At 42.1% G+C, this 11,245-nt stretch overlaps 1 long non-coding RNA gene across 1 annotated transcript in view; it reads left to right on the forward strand.

The window, feature by feature from the left end:
• LOC137502664 (uncharacterized) overlaps window positions 1-10,904 on the forward strand; it is a 67,239-nt gene extending 56,335 nt beyond the window's left edge. The window contains exon 3 of the long non-coding RNA XR_011018822.1: window positions 10,512-10,904. This is a non-coding gene — a long non-coding RNA (uncharacterized lncRNA). The remainder of the gene's footprint in view (window positions 1-10,511) is intronic.
• The last annotated feature ends 341 nt before the right edge of the window (window positions 10,905-11,245 follow it).

The following is an 11,245-nucleotide window of genomic DNA, read 5'->3' on the forward strand; positions in this document are numbered from 1 at the left end:
ACTCGCTCAGTTTTTGAGTTATCACTTTGCGAGTTATCACTTACAAATGACGTTTTCAGCTATAATAACTTTTAAATTATAATTATTTGTAGAGTTACAATCACTTTTTTTTAGCTATACTCACTTTTTGGGTTATAACCACATTTTAAGCTATACTCAATTTTTGAGAGATAATCACTTTTTGAGCTATATTCACTTTTGAGTTATAATCAATTTTGAGCTAAATTCACTTTTGAGTAATAATTATTTTTTAGCCATACTCACTTTTTGAGTTATAATTACTTTCTGAGCTATAATCACTTTTGGAGCTATAATCACTCTTTGAGTTACAATCACTTTTTGAGGTATACTCAATTTTAGAGTTACAGTCACTTTTTGAGCTGTGCTCGCTTTTGAGTTATCACATTTTGAGCTGTACTAGCTTTTGAGTTATAATTCCTTTTTGAGCTATACTCACTATTGAGTTATAATTACTTTTTGAGCTATACTCACTTTTGGAGCTGTAATCACTCTTTGAGTTACAATCACTTTTCAAGCTATACTCTTTTAGGGTTACAATCACTTTTCGAACTATACTCACTTCTCGAGTTATAATAACTTTCTGAGCTATACTCACTTTTTGAGTTATAATAATTTTTTGAGCTATACTCGCTTTTGAGTTATGATAACTTTTGAGCTAAACTCACTTTTGGGTTATAATTACTTTTTAGCTATACTCACTTTTTGAGTTATAATCACTTTTTGAGCTATAATAACTTTTTGAGTTAACAAATTTTTGAGCTATAATCACTTTTTACGTTACATGAAAAGCGTCAGGTAGATTTTTCGCCAGAGATCCTGACTCTAATCTGAGTGACGTTTCAGAACAAAACAAAGAGTCGACTAATTTCTCCCGTCCCCTGCCCCTGACTACACGTCTATATAACAGATTGAACCTTAGTGGTCCAACTGGTGATGTAATGGCTTGCTTAGGGCTTGTGATGGAAACCTGTACGTGCATGCAGAATGTTAAATGAAGTCACAATAACGAGCCGATTATTCTTGGTTTGGCGCCACGAAAGAAGCGAGGGAACAACGTAACTCTCGCCGGGCCGAGTTCACGTCTTAATATTTGATGGTTAGCGCTTGAGCCCTGTACAACATTCAGAAGGTCTGTTCGCCCGGGCACGCAGCGCAGTGGCTACTCGGCTCTGTGTGATACATTGTTACATGCAACGAAAAAACTAAATTTCCCATAGTACAAGGGTTTTTCAAGAATTCAACAACATATTTTACTCACATTTCATCGTCCCCTCGGATATGTTAGCACAGGGGTTTTCGATCTGTGTCGTGCGAAAGATTGGTAGGTGGTACATCAGGGCCCAAAGGCACAAGAAGTACGCGCCGGTAGTCGAGAAAGAAGTGAGTTTTCTTCTGCCCTTTAAGTAACTTATTTTTGTGGATGTGGGTTCTCATTTCCAGCGAAGAATACACTTAGAAACAAACTTCATGTTGATTGAAACTTACAACACACCATCCAGATATTATTAGAAGTTTAGGCCCTAGTATCTAAAAAGTATTTTGATCCAACTTACTAGTACAGTGATCATTAAGGCGTGAAGTCTCCATGCTCTGACATCGTGGTTATCCCGTTGATCCCCATCTCTTCGCCACACTCGGGATCAACTAATACACCTGTATTTTTTCGGCTGGGGTGCCCTCAAGTCTAAATCGCAACTCAGTCGGCCCAAGCAAGCATAAATAGGCAGACGCCTAGTTGGCTGTCGCCTCCCCATAACAACATGTATTATTCCTGCTTTATCACAGGTGTAGACACCGATCTCTCAGAACATGTCATCCGTACCCAGCTACGAAAAGGTGGCCTCCGAGTCCACGATGTCCGCAGACTCATGGACCGTACAACTTCTCAACCTTCAACGCAAGTCTTGGCCTACCTACGAAACGACATCGATGTAACAATCCTGGAAGTCGACGGAGCGAGAATCAACAACAGGCTATATACAGTGGTGCCAACCCCAGAATATATTCTGCAGCAAATGGATGATAACCCCAATACTCTCCCCACTGTTATTGAAAATCAACCCACAATCCAGGAACCCCCACCACCCCCTTCCGCCATATCGTCCATATCAATAACTACTACCACTACTACCATCACTACCTCGGCCATCACTCCTACCTATACCTCTATCATCACCACCACTACTACGCACCCTTCTCCCATAATGTCAATACCCATCACCCCCCTTAGCTCCCCACAACCCAGTACCCAGCAACCCCCTGTCAACCGAGTAGACGCAACCAACACAGCTCAGCCAGCCACTCAAGAAGAAGCAACCGCCACAACACCAGCACCTCAGCAGCCACCAGCGTCGAGTTGTGTCATACGAGGTATTGACCCAGCCATAACCACAAGTGACATCCTGGAAGAACTCAAAACAGCAGGCATCCCAGCCCTCAGAGCATACCGAATCTACAACAGGAACGGCCCGACCTTCATGGTACGCATTCAACTCCCCTCTGAAGAAGGTGCACATCACCTCATAACCACCGGCGTCCGTATCCACAGTCAGCACCACCGAGTAGAGCAATCCCGCTCCCCACCCCAACCATGCGTACACCTTACAACAACTCCCACCGTCGCCCCCGCCCACCCCCGCCCCCGCCCACCCCGCCCCCGCCCACCCCACCCACCCCCACCCCACCCCACCCCCAACACCTCCGCCAGTCATCCACCCACCTATTCCTCAAACCAATTCCCTCATACCACCCCTCCCAATACTAGACCTTCTCCGTCTACTAGCTACATCTATCACAAACATCACAACAACCCTCCACTTCCTAACATCCCAACTTTACCTCAGCACCCCGTCCAACTCGCAACTATACCATCACTATATGTAAAGCCGTATTGTAAACTCTATATGTACTTGTAAAACTAAATCCCGTATGTACTGTAAACCGCATTATAAACCTAATATGTATATAATTGTAACTCAATGCATCTCAAGAAAAACTCAATAAAAAGCACAAGAACAGGTACTGCATCCTTAGCCAAGAGGCCAAACACCCCCACTTCACAAATCTAAAGCTCCTTCCTTTTAACTTCAAACCACTCCAAATCCCCGAACCCCGCCAAATCTCCTGGCCAGAGAGAAGGCGTAACCTTCTAGGTGGCCCGCCTCTTCCCTTCGGGAAGGGGAATGAAAACTTCCCCCTTGCTCCTTATCCCGTTCGAATCCCGAGGCTTTTGATACGAGATCTTTTAAGTGAAATGAAATGGCGTAAGGTTTTTAGTGCCGGGAGTGTCCGAGGACAAGTTCGGGTCGGCAGATTCAGGGTTTCTGATTTGACGCCCGCAGGCCGGATGCAATGATGATGAAGATGACACATACACCCAGCCCCCGTGCCAGAGGAATTAACCAATTATGGTTAAAATTCCCGACCCTGCCGGGAGTCGAACCCGGGACCCCTCCGACTAAAGACCAGCACGATAGCCATTTAGCCACGGAGCCGGACAATCTTCTGACTAGAAATTGTATACCACCACCTCTCCTATTCTGCCAGTAAGTATTCTGATGGGGACATTCTTTACCTCCAACGGGACTTGCAGTGGCGGCGAGTAGGGGGGTGGGGGAGCGAGGGCCGTCGCCCTCCCCCAGTTTGTACAGTAAAAGTTAAATCTTTATTCCATTTCAACCACCTGAAAGGAATTATATGCAAAAATGATGAAAAACCTATTCTCTTATCACCTAATCTTTCCTTCAATTTCTTGAGATATTAAAAAAAAAAACTTAGCGGGAATACGTACAAAATGATGCGGCTAACCGATTCGTACAGCGCCACAGCAATTAGTGGAAACTCGCGCAGCGGCGAGTGAAAGCGCGATTAGTATCTGATGGTACAAAACCTTAATTGCATACTAAATGAGTTTTCTATGCTGCAGCATGCCTGGGAAGAGGCGAACGTTCACTTCACTGATTGCTACGGAGGTGTTCACGTCGGCTCCTGGCGACTACACTAGTGTGACAAGGCTTCATTTCGCTCTCAATAGATCAGCAGTAGTTACTCCTCCGATACATTACTTCCTCTTCTTTCCCCTCCAAACTCGGGGCTTCGCGCAGGTTTGTGCCATCCGATAGTAATCGCACTTCTGGCATGTATACTGTGAGGAAGGGAAACGGGGGTATATCTTGGCCAAGGTCATGGACAGTGAGATATGATTCACCCTTTTGCTGCGCACATTCATCAGTCTAACAGTCTCATTCATTCAATACGTCCGTGTAGCTCTGTTTAGTGTTTGTTACTTTCTTAGTGTGTAGTCAAGTACTAAATTACATTTTTATCGTATAAACACGATGTACAGTATTTATGTTTCTTTGTAATACATGTGTAATACTCTTCATTTGAAGGAAGTTTTATTATATAGTATTGAATCAAAATCTCAAAAAATCCACAGTTCTAGCACTTCAGGGAAGCAACTCAATGTTGAAAACATCCTAGGGATATGAGCTACGAATTTTAGGTAAATAAAATATGAGAATATATTCTTTTTTATTCCTAAATATTACAACCCTTTTCTTAATGATCGTTATCCGGTCGATTAGATTAGCAGTTTGCCTTTTTCTACCACTACGAGCGCTAATGTGAGTCAATGCATTGTTTCACTTAAGCACCACTACGAGAGCTGATGTGAGTCAATGCATTGTTTCACTTAAGCACCACTAGGATCGCTAATGTGAGTCAATGCATTGCTTCACTTAAGCAACACTACGAGCGCTAATGTGAGTCAATGCATTGTTTCACTTAAGCACATGTATCTACATTTGCTGTGGCCATTTTTCAAAAAATCAGAAAACGCCTGAGAGCATTGAACCAAGGAACACATTACGGAAAGAATTATATAATTAATTTGGTTAGGATTTGAATAAAAAAGAAAACTAATAAAGAAACAAGCGATTTAGGCTGTTTATTCGGAACTGAATTTAGGCTGGAAGGATCTTCGATTTTTTTTAAAAAAGTTTGATAGAGCTACCCGAGATTTAAAATTTGAAACCTTTCCGGACTCTTTAGCTTTTTTTTCGGCACAATTGAGGAAATTGCTTAATTTTCTGTTTTTAGTAGTATGGGGAAAATTTGAAACATGAAAATAAATAAGTTTCATTTCTATATACGTAGCCACGTTTTGCTTGAAAGTTCCACCTGGGCTACGACACATCAGAAAACTGTTTTGCACCATGCAGACGCACTCATACCATGGACATTTTGATGGTTCGCAATTTCTGAATTCCAGAATTAAGATCGAAAATTTTTCATCCTTATTTATTAATTTGATATTGATTCTAAATTCTAACGTTTTGCAAAACTTTAATACCAACAGTATATCCTGTGTAACTTTATTATCGCCTGGCTGAGTGGCTCAGACGGTTGAGCCGCTCGTCTTCTGACCTCAGCTTGGCAGGTTCGATCTTGGCTCAATCCGGTGGTATTTGAAGGTGCTCAAATACGTCAGCCTCGGGTCAGTAGATTTACTGGCACGTAATATAACTCGTGAGTTATTCATTCCAGCACCTCGGCTTCTCTGAAAACAGTGAACATAATTAGCGGGACGTAAAGACAGTAACATCATTATTATTATTATTATTATTATTATTATTATTATTATTATTATTATTATTATTATTATTATCATTATCATTATTACTTCTTTATCATTTATACTTATACAGGCACAAACTATTTGTTTATTGTATTTATTTATTTTATCTTTACCGTATTTATTTATATATTTATTTACATTTCTACTTTCCTCAACTGGAGGTTCCCCCGAAGGCGAAGTATACAACAAGAGAAGATGAATATTAAAAATAATTATGAGTTCGTTAGGACATTTGACATGCCGTATGTTGTTCCATTAAAAAGTTTGCGAGATATGGTTCTTGAGGATTTGGATAGAATATTTCAACGCAAAAAGCAAAGCAAAGTCATCTCCGTACAGGCCGTGTAGGCCTTTGGAGGGGTGGAAGGTAAAGGCTCCCTCGGCACATGATGGGGTAGAGTGGTTAGCTCTACGCCCAGCCACCTTTGCCCCCAGGAATTAACCTGGTACTAATTTTTGGTGTAGGCTGAGTGAACCTCAGGGCCATGTGCACCTCAGGAAGTGGACATCTCGTTTCTTAAATTTCCTGACGGGGAATCGAACCCACGTCCTTCCGGGTGTACCGAGCACGCCTTTACCGCCTCGGCTAGGCTGCTCCTATATTTCAAGGCAGTCACAGCAACAGGTATTGATATTGTCCGCCTCTGTGGTGTAGTGGTTAGTGTGATTAGCTGCCACCCCCGGAGGCCCGGGTTCGGTTCCCGGCTCTGCCACAAAATTTGAAAAGTGGTACGAGGGCTGGAACGGGGTCCACTCAGCTTCGGGAGGTCAGCTGAGTAGAGGTGGGTTCGACTCCCATCTCAGCCATACTCAAAGTGGTTTTCCGTGGTTTCCCACTTTTCCTCCAGGCAAATGCCGGGATGGTACCTAACTTAAGGCCACGGCCGCTTCCTTCCCTCTTCCTTGTCTATCCCTTCCAATATTTCCATCCCCCACAAGGCCCCTGTTGAGCATAGCAGGTGAGGCCACCTGGGCGAGGTACTGGTCATCCTCCCCAGTTGTATCCCCTACCCAGAGTCTGAAGCTCCAGGACACTGCCCTTGAGGCGGTAGAGGTGGGATCCCTCGCTTAGTCCGAGGGAAAAACCGACCCTGGAGGGTAAGCAGATAAAGAAGAAGAAGGTGTTGCTGTTGATAGAATGGGATGATTGGTTCATATGTTGTTTTCTTTTCCTCATGTACCTCAGTGGGTTGTGTTTCGGACGTCTCCAATCTGATCATCGGATATGTCTTAAAGCCCTTTGGGTGGTGAAGGTTATCATGTCAATTCAACGGGTGATGCCTGTAATAGAGAGACCGTGAACCTTCTCGCAGACTGTAAATCCTGAGCCACTTAACGCTTCAGCAATGACAGATCGTTTATGCAGAGCTTCTGCATGCGAACAGTGACCGATGGCGTGAGCAAGAGTTTTTACCTCCTTGTGTCATAGAATCGCGTCTTATTTACGATGTATATTTAAATTAATGGTTTATAATCAATCAAAAATGTCTCAATAATTAGCCAGGTACTCATATTTTGTAAACCTATCATTTATGGATTTTTTCTTTGGGGGAACATTGAACTTTCAGCCATGAGTGAGGAGTAAATCTCATAATAGTTTGAGAACCTCTGAACTAGTATGTAAAAGTCGTGGCAATATCGGTACGTCAGATCGCCAGAGTCAGTGGACAGGGATCAAGATCTCCAAGTTCCACTGAGGCTGCCAATGAAAAATGACAGTACGTTTAGGTCTGTCGGTGCGACGTGAAGCCCCTAGCAAAAAAAGTTTAGGTCTGTTTGATCGACTAGTGTTTGTTGTCGACCCTCACTCTGAGATACGCAAGGGAAGGAGACGACAAACAGACTTGACTTGCAGAGGAGGAGGGATTGCTGAAACAATCCAGAGAACACAAGGGAACAAAAAGAAGGAAATCAATGGCGACTCGAAGACGGCTCCAGGCAGGACGCATTATGGAGACAAATTGAAAATTGTTGTGGTTTGTTTTGTTTTATTCTGTTTATCTGCGTGCAGCGATGAGAAGGACTAGCAGTCGGGGTATTTTTATCGTAGAAACTGAATGTTTTCAAAGAAGAGAAATGCATATTCAAGAAGACAGTTTGGGCAAATATTCGTTAGGCAAAATTTCCATTTTATTCACAATCATTTAAGAAAAGGCTAGGATAACAAGAGATAGGGAATCTGCCACCTGGGCGACTGCCCTAAATGCAGATCAGTACTAGTATCAGTTCTAGCCCTTAAGCCAAGCAACTCAATGTTGAAAACATCCTAGCGATATGAGCTACTAATTTTGGGTACATAAATATAATAAAGTATGAGAATATATTCTTTATTTATTCCTAAAAATAACAATTTTTTCTTAATCATCGTTATCTGGACCATTAGATTAGCAGTTTCCCTTTTTTCTACCACTACGGCCGGGCTGAGTGGCTCAGATGGTTAAGGTGCTGGCCTTCTGACCCCAACTTGGCAGGTTCGATCCTGGCTCAGTCCGGTGGTATTTGAAGGTGCTCAAATACGTCAGCCTCGTGTCGGTAGATTTACTGGCACGTAAAAGAACCCCTGCGGGACTAAATTCCGGCACCTCGGTGTCTACGAAAACCGTAAAAGAGTAGTTAGTGGGACGTAAAACAAATAACATTATTATTATTATTATTATTATTATTATTATTATTATTATTATTATTATTATTATTATTTTCTACCACTACGAGGGCTAATGCGAGTCAGTGCATTGTTTCACTTAAGTCCTTATAACTATATTCGGTGTGGACATTAAAAAAAGCACAAAATAGCAGCTGGGGGTGTTGAATCAAGAATACATTACAGAAAGAATTATGTAAATAACTTAATTTGACTAGGATTGAATGGAAAAGAAAGAGAATAAAAAACAAGCGATTTTAAGGAGTTTTTTCGGAACTGCATTTAGGACGGAAGTGATTTTCGAAATTTGGTTCTATAGCTATCAAAGACTTAAAAGCTGAAGCCTTTCAGGGTCCTTTAGCCCTTCAACTTTCGGCACAATTGAGGAAATCGCTTAATTTTACGTTTTTCGTAGCATGTGGTCCACTACTTTGTCTGTTAAGACATGTTTTCAACATTAAAATAAAAAAAAATAAGAGAGGATGGTTGGTCAGTGTTACTCAGGGTGCGAAATCCGAAGGAAATGGTAGAGGGGAGAAGGAACATAGGTACCGAGCTCTATAGGTGCAGTCGCTTAAGTGCGGCCAGTATCCAGTAATCGGGAGATAGTGGCTTCGAGCCCCACTGTCGGCAGCCCTGAAGATGGTTTACCATGATTTCCCATTTTCACACCAGGCGAATGCCGGGGCTGTACCTTAATTAATGCCACGGCTGCTTCCTCCCAATTCCTAGGCCTTTCCTGTCCCACCGTCGCCATAAGACCTGTGTCGGTGCGACGTAAAGCAAATAACAAAAAGAAAGGAACATAGGGCTTAACTACTAGTGTTTATTTCAAGCAAAATTCCGCGGGGGAGGGGGATTGTGTATAAATTTCCCCTGTAATTTAATAACCCTCTCCCCCCAGAAAAATATAAATTGTAAATCTTTTTGTTTGAATTTTGTTGTTATAACGAGAATGATAAACATTGGAACGTTATTCCAATTAGATGAGAAGTTTATGAGTGATTGTCGCTTTCTTAAGAAAGGCCAGACGAGGCGCGATTTTTCCTGATTTATTGTTTTATTTGTGGAACTTTCCTTTATCAGGGCTGAATTTTGTCTGAACAAATTTGTCGGTTTGTACACATGTGAAGTGAATATTGTCCTATTGGCTACCTATCGGAAACACACCCTCTCCAAGAAGTAGAGGAGTGGTAAGCTCGAGCTACTTAGAACGATGACAAGGGAGGAGAGCTTCAAGTAATTTACATTTTTGCCCGGGTTTCAGATGGACTTGCTAGAGTGAAACATGAATAATAGGCTGCAGGTCCGGACTGCCACTGCTGCGTTGTTTTATTGCTTAAGATCCGGCAGCCATTTGAATTATTGCTGATGTATTTACGAAGATATGTACAGTAAAAATCATTAATTTCAGTATTAAATTATATGTGTTCTACATTTTCCTCATTATTTTATAATGAAAGAATCTCCCCCGGGCAATTTTAGTGGGGGGGGAGGGGGGCTGGAGGGAATTTTTGAGATAAAATCGTCGGTGGGGGTGGGAATCCCTCCCTTTCTCCCCACGATTTCGCATCCTGGTGTTACTTCCTCTTAAAACAATTATCACCACCATCCTTGCTCTAACAGACTTGACACGAGTGTTATAATACGAGTGAGAAAGCTGGAAACATTCCTTGATGCAGTGACTGCCGAAGCACCCCATTCCAATGTTGACAAAAGCAAGGTAACTTGGTGTTAAAAAGAGTGCAGACGACCGACGGACAAACAACTACTATGACGTCACTAACAGCTTCGGCAAGCACTGTGCGTTATTCTGGGAAAACAATGGCGAGTCGCGAGGGCGGAGATCTAATTAATGGCGGCTCGAAAACAATTGACAGTCGGACAGAACAAGTAGTGCTATCGTGTGCGGTTTGGAGGGCGACAATTTATGTTTGTGCGTGTTCGCTTGTTCGAATGTATGTAAACTCGTAGATTATTATCACACGTTTGAAATTCGGACACTAATTGCCAGAGTTATTTTTATAAAAAGATGCTCGTAATTAACAACAGAATGTTTGGTTTAACAAAATGATATCGAGATCAAGTGTTCATGCATTTGAAATGTTCTTTTGAAGGGCGAACCGAGTGCCTCAAAAGGTAAGTTAAAATTTACGATTTCCGTTATATTTTTAGTTTGTAATTTTAAAATTGTCTGCCTCTGTGTTGCAGGAGTTAGCATGATTAGCTGCCATACCTGGAGGCCTTGGTTCGATTCCTGGCTCTGCCACGAAATTTGAAAAGTGGTACGAGGGCTGGAACGGGATCCACTCAGCCTCGGGAGGTGTTCGATTCCCATTTCACCTATCGTCGAAATGGTTTTTCGTGGTTTTACACTTTCCTTCAGACAAATGCCGGGATGGTACCTAACTAAAGGCCACGGCCACTACCTTCCCTCTTCCTTCTTCCCTTCCAATCTTCCCATGCCCCTGTTCAGCCCCTGTTGAGCCCATAGTTCCGTCCTACAAGAAGGCATACAACCTAAAAAGGATCGAAGTCATCATAGGCTTGCTAAATGGGAGTAAAGGCACGATTCCCCAAAAATTCGTTGAGTGCTGCAAGACATTCCACCTGCCAAAATCTTTGATTGTTGACATTGTCTGGAAGTCGTTAATAACTGTTTTAAGAAACCATCCTCGGTGATTTTCTTAAAAATTTAATAGACTTCAATTTATTTTTCTGTTATACAATATTAGTTGGTATTAAGTATACTTTTTCTTTTAGTCAACCTCTAAATTGAGGAAATGTTACTATGTAATAAATATATACTAGCCTGAACAACGATTATGCTATGAGTTTTGCATAAACATTAGGGGTACGACCCCTCATAACCCCCTAGAGTTTATGTTACTCTCGCTACATTACGGAAGAGCGGGGTGGACGATACAGCCTAATAACCAAATTAG

Source organism: Anabrus simplex, chromosome 11 (assembly GCF_040414725.1).
Source record: "Anabrus simplex isolate iqAnaSimp1 chromosome 11, ASM4041472v1, whole genome shotgun sequence".
In the NCBI taxonomy this organism is placed as follows: domain Eukaryota; kingdom Metazoa; phylum Arthropoda; class Insecta; order Orthoptera; family Tettigoniidae; genus Anabrus; species Anabrus simplex.